This window comes from Chiloscyllium punctatum, chromosome 4 (assembly GCF_047496795.1).
Source record: "Chiloscyllium punctatum isolate Juve2018m chromosome 4, sChiPun1.3, whole genome shotgun sequence".
Taxonomy (NCBI): Eukaryota; Metazoa; Chordata; class Chondrichthyes; order Orectolobiformes; family Hemiscylliidae; genus Chiloscyllium; species Chiloscyllium punctatum.
The window spans coordinates 63,577,982-63,584,059 of NC_092742.1; positions in this window are offsets into that span (position 1 = coordinate 63,577,982).

The following is a 6,078-nucleotide window of genomic DNA, read 5'->3' on the forward strand; positions in this document are numbered from 1 at the left end:
ACGTCACTTCCTGATGCTTGGCTCCTATGCAAAGTCTTGAATGACCACAATTGGAATGCTAAAATAAATCACACAACCACCAGGTTATAGTCCCACTGGTTTAATTTGAAGCACATTAGCTTTCGGAGCGACGCTCCTTCATCAGGTGATAGTGGAGGGTTTGGTCATAACACAGAATTTATAGCAAAAATTTACAGTGTGATGTAACTGAAATTATACATTGAAAAATTGATTGTCTGTTAAGCCTTTCGTCTGTTAAGCCTTTCATCTGTTAGAATACAGTGATAGTTTCACTTCTTTCATGTGTAAATCACAAAACCATTTTTTAAAAGTTGCATTCTCGGGTTAGCTGTTGACAATGGTGATAGCTAGACAATATGTTGAAGGTTTTGGCCCCCTGTGTTCTCTGTCTATGCCCTGATGTTTAGATTGATTCTAATCTTAAAAAGTGAGATAAGTAGTTTTACATAAATGTATCCAGTTTTTGAGCTCAGAGTTCGAGAAGTCTAGAATCAACCTAAACATCATGGCATAAACAGAGAACACAGGGGGTCAACACCTTCAACATATTGTCTAGCTATCACCATTGTCAACAGCTAACCCGAGAATGCAACTTTTAAAAAATGGTTTTGTGATTTACACATGAAAGAAGTGAAACTATCACTGTATTCTAACAGATGAAAGGCTTAAAAGACAATCAATTTTTCAATGTATAATTACATCACACTGTAAATTTTTGCTACAAATTCTGTGTTATGACCGAGCCCTCCACTATCACCTGATGAAGGAGCGTCGCTCCGAAAGCTAATGTGCTTCCAATTAAACCAGTTGGACTATAACCTGGTGTGTGATTTTTAACTTTGTACACCCCAGTCCAACACCAGCATCTCCAAATTGGAATGTTGTTACTCAGCTCCAGTAAGAATGCTTTCCCAGTTGCATGCTATTAATGTCAGTGAAATTCTGATAACGTCCATCCACTCTCTGCACATATGCTGAGTATTTCAAGCGTTCGCTGGTTTCATTCCAGATTTTCCACAGCATCTTGCTTCTATCTAATTTTAAAACATTTCAAACAGTATCTCTTTTATTACTAAGTTGCGCAGTACAATAGATGAAACGAGTTTCCCATGGCGAAGCATGAAGGTAGTTGCAAAATGGTGAATGTTGTCTTGGAAATTTAAGGATGCTTGGGAAAGAGCCCACAACAACACTGAAAAGTATCACTTGGTGGCGATATAATACGAAAGGGAGAAAGTGAGGACTGCAGATGCTGGACATCAAAGTCGAGAGTGCGGTGCTGGAATTGCATTGCAGATCAGGCTGCATAACACGAAAGTCAACCTGCACCAAATCTTGAGCTAACTACTTGAAGTGCGTTCTGACCGTCCACCTTCTCTCAGCCTTTTATCAAAATGTGTCGAAAAAATGAAGCTATTCAATCTATTGTGTCTCCATCGGTCATAAAAACACTATGTAACCAAGCCGAGCTTCAACGTTTTGGGTTCCTGCCTTCAGGTTGATTAGAGACCCCATCGTCAAAGGGTAAAATTCGCTTAAACCATTTTTTAAAATCCTTCTATCAATTAATGACTTCAAAATTCCACCCTCTCCCCCTCTTCTCTCCCCTCCTCCCACCCCCACCCCCCACCGAGATCCTGCAAAAAGAAATGGATATTTCCAATTAATTCTATCTAGCCACCTCACTGCTTTCTACAGCTCACGTATACACCCCACAATCTGTCCTGTTCTAACATTGTTAAATTCAACGGTATGAGTTCAATTCCTTCCCTGGGCTGAAATTACGATGAAGGTTCCTCCTTCTCAACCGTTCCATTGCCTGACCCTCAGGTTAATTCACCCTCTCTCCAACAAGACACAGTACTAGAGTGATTTTATTCTTTCCTTTAGTCTTTGTTAAATATTTACAAACAGTCACAATCACAGTAAATATTCCAGGCAAACTGTAGATGATGGTTTTGATTTTGAAAAAGTATTATTATGGCACTATGGTAACCCTAACCCTAAACCTTCCTCTCGACCAGAAGGTCCAGGTTAAAGTCCAATCTGCCCTGGATGTGTGTCAAAACATGTCTGACCAGATTGATTTAAACGATTACATTCACCTGCAACACCACCTACAAGTTCCCCTCCAAGCCACTCACCAGAATGACTTGGAAATATCTCACCGTTTCTTCACAGTTACTGGGTCAAAACCCTGGAATTTCCCCCCAAGAGCATTGTGGGTCAACAAAGAGCACATGGAGTGCAGTGGTTCAGGAAGGCAGCTCACCACCTTCTCAAAGGCAAGTAAGATTGTGCAGTAAATGCTGGCATAGCCAGTGATGCCTATGAGCAAAAAATCAATCAAAAACAAGATAACTTACTTCCAATTCCCAGTTTTTCACTATGTAAGGTCAGCTTGAAATGTAATGCAAGATAGGAAAACATAAGGTTAGTTAAACTCAACCCAAAAGCTTAATGGCAATTTACACTCCTTTTCCAAGTGATAGAGACTGAGTGCAGCATCAAGGAGCCCTAGCAAACTTGGAGTCATAGGAATTGGGGCAAACTCTACAGTGATTGGAGTCATACCTCATACATGGCAAGCTAGTTATGGTTGTGGATGTCAGTCATCTCAACTCCAGGACATCTCTGCAGGAGTTTCCTCAGGAAAGTGAGGACTGAAGATGCTGGAGATGAAGGGCCTTTGCCCAAAATGTCAATTTTCTTGCTCCTTGGATGCTCCCTGGCCTACTGTGCTTTTCCAGCACCACTCTAATCTTGACTCTTCCTCAGGGTAGTGTCTTAGGCCCAACCAACTTCAGCTGTTTCATCAGTGACCTTCCCTCAAACATAAGGTCAAACGTGGAGATGTTTACTGAAGATTGCACAATGTTCAGCACTACTCATATTCCTCAGATACTGAAACAATCCATGTTCAAATGCAACAAGATTTGGACAATATCCAGGCTTGGGCTCACAAATGACAATAAATATTGCACCACACGAATGCCAAGCAATGACCATCTCCAAGGAAAGACAATCTAACCACTGCCCCTTGACAGTGAATGGCATTACCATTGACCGGAAACTCAACTTGACTCACCATATATATATATATATATATATATATATAGTGTAGCGAGAAGAGCATGTCAGAGGCTAGGAATACTATGAGTAACTCACCTCCTCACTCCCCAAGTCTGACAACCATCCACAAGGCACAATTCAGGAATGTAATGGAGTACTCCTCAATTGCCTAGAGGGATGTAGCTTCAAAAACACTCAAGACACTTGACATCAATCAGGACAAAGCAGCCCACTTAATTGGTACCACATCCAAAAACATTCACTCCGTCCTTCACCTATGCTCAGTAGCAGCAGCATGTACCATCTACCAGAAATTCATCAAAAATAGGGGCAGCACGGTGGCACAGTGGTTAGCACTGCTGCCTCACAGCGCCAGAGACCCGAGTTCAATTCCCGCCTCAGGCGACTGACTGTGTGGAGTTTGCACGTTCTTCCCACGTCTGCGTGGGTTTCCTCCGGGTGCTCCGGTTTCCTCCCACAGTCCAAAGATGTGCAGGTCAGGTGAATTGGCCATGCTAAATTGCCCGTAGTGTTAGGTAAGGGGTAGATGTAGGGGTATGGGTGGGTTGCGCTTCGGCGGGGCGGTGTGGACTTGTTGGGCCGAAGGGCCTGTTTCCACAACGTAAGTAATCTAATCTAATCTAATCTAAAAAAATCCTTAGGCCGCATATTCCAAATTCTCTATCTCCTTCATCTAATAGGATAAGGGCAGGAGATACATGGGAACACCACCACCTGCAAGTTTCCCTCCAAACCACTGATCATCCAGGCTTGGAAATATATTGCTATTGTGTCACTGTGGCTGGATAAGAACCTAGAACTCCTCCGTTTACAGTATTGTAAGGCTGAGTATGGCAAATAGAATGCAACAGTTCAAGAAGGCAGCCCACAATGACCTTCTTGAGCAACTAGGGATGGGCAATAAATGCACTTCCAAACATCAACAACTATGTCCCTCGGGTGAATAAATGAAAAAAGGAACAGCAGTACATCAAGTCAGGATATAGGAGTTCCCATGTATCCGCTGCCCTTCCTCCTTGTGATAATGATTGTGTGTTTTTGAAGGTGCTGTCAGAGGAGCCTTGGTGAATTTCTGCAGAACATCTTATAGATGGTACACAATGCTGCTACTAAGCATTGGACATAGAGCAAGTGTATGTTTGTGGAAGCAGTGCAAATCAAGTGGTCTGTCTTGGCCTGAATAGTATCAAGCTTATTGGAGCTGCACTCATTTGGACAATTGGATCGTTTTCCATCAAACATTTTTCACTCTTGCCTTGTAGATTGTGAACAGGCTTGAGGGTGGCAGGATTTTTAGTTTCTGATCTGCTCTCGTCACAACAGTATTCATATGGCTAGTCCAGTTCGGTTTCTGGTAAATGGTAATCTGCAGGTTGTTGATCGTGGTGGGAAAGCCATTGAATATGAAGGGGCTCTGTTGCTTGGTAACATTTGGAGGTCATTTTTATGAATTACCTTGTTAAAAAAAATATCAATTTAATCCTCTGACATTGATTTTCTTTGTTATAAATTCATGGTTAATTTGGAACCAAACCTTACCAGCTCCTTTCTTGAAGACAATTCTTGAACTGTGACCCCTGTCACAAGACTGGTTCTTTTTACAAAGTTGCTATGCCTTTGAGTAGTTTTCCAGAGGGGGTAATTGCCCAAGCTCCAACTAGACTGAGTTTGAGAGTCTAAGAGGGGTGGCACAGTGGCTAGCACAGCTGCCTTAGAGCACCAGGGACCTGGGTTCAATTCTAGCCCCAGGTGACAGTCTGGGTGGGTTACCCTTCAGAGGGTCAGTGTCGACTTGTTGGGCCAAAGGGCCTCTTTCCACACTGTAGGGAATCTAATCTTTATTAGGGCCCTTTTGTAGAGTCTTAGAGATATACAGCATATCCCTCTAAACCCTTATTCATATGCCCATGCAGATGTATTTAAATGCTGTAATTGTACCAGCCTCTACTACTTTCTCTGGCAACTCACCTTAAACCTATGCCCTCTAATTCTGGACATCCCCACCCCAGGGAAAAGATCTTGTCTCTTTACTCGATCAATGCCCTCGTGATTTTATAAACCTCTATAAGGTCACCCCTCAGTCTTTGACGGTCCAGGGAAAACAGCCTCAGCCTATTCAGCCTCTCCCTTTAGCTCAAATTCTCCAACCCTGGCAACATCATTGTAAATCTTTTCCGAACCGGAATTGCTCATAATATTCCAAAAGCAGCCTAATTAATGTCCTGTTCAGCCGCAATATGACATCCCAACTCCGATACTCAATGCTCTGACCAATAAAGGAAAGTATTCCAAATGCCTTCTTCACTATCTTATCTACCTGCAAGTCTACTTTTAAGGAACTATACACCTGCTGTCAAGTCTAAAGTCTCTTTGTTCAGCAACACTCTGTAGGATCTTACCATTAAGTATATAAGTTTCCCCCAACAGATAATACATCCAGCCTAAGACTTTCATGTCTTAAAGAAACAGTATAATCCAAAGGGAGCGGCCAGCTAGCTGCGTAGCTAGCCTTCCTTTAGATTAAAGGTTTTTTTAAATTCAGTTCAGAACTTCAGTGAGTTCAGTGGCAGCGGTGTGTGGAAAAGACTGCAAAGTCTTCTTTCCTTCTGACTTTGCAATTTGTAAGCTAGCTGTCATTTTTACTCTTTGTGCCAAGGGATGTGTGGATTGGGACTGTTGCAAATAACTAAGTCACGTTTGGATAGGATAAGTTAACTGGTATTCTATTTTCTGTTCATTGTATTTCATTCCATAATTTTGTAAATAAATTCTGTTTGTTTAAAACTTGGCAGTCAAATCAGCTAATTTACTCCCGGAATATCCACTATAGACGTAACTAAAACAAATAGCAAATTTAGAGGTAAAAACAATGACTGCAGATGCTGGAAACCAGATTCTGGATTAGTGGTGCTGGAAGAGCACAGCAGTTCAAACAGCATCCAAGGAGCTTCGAAATCGACGTTT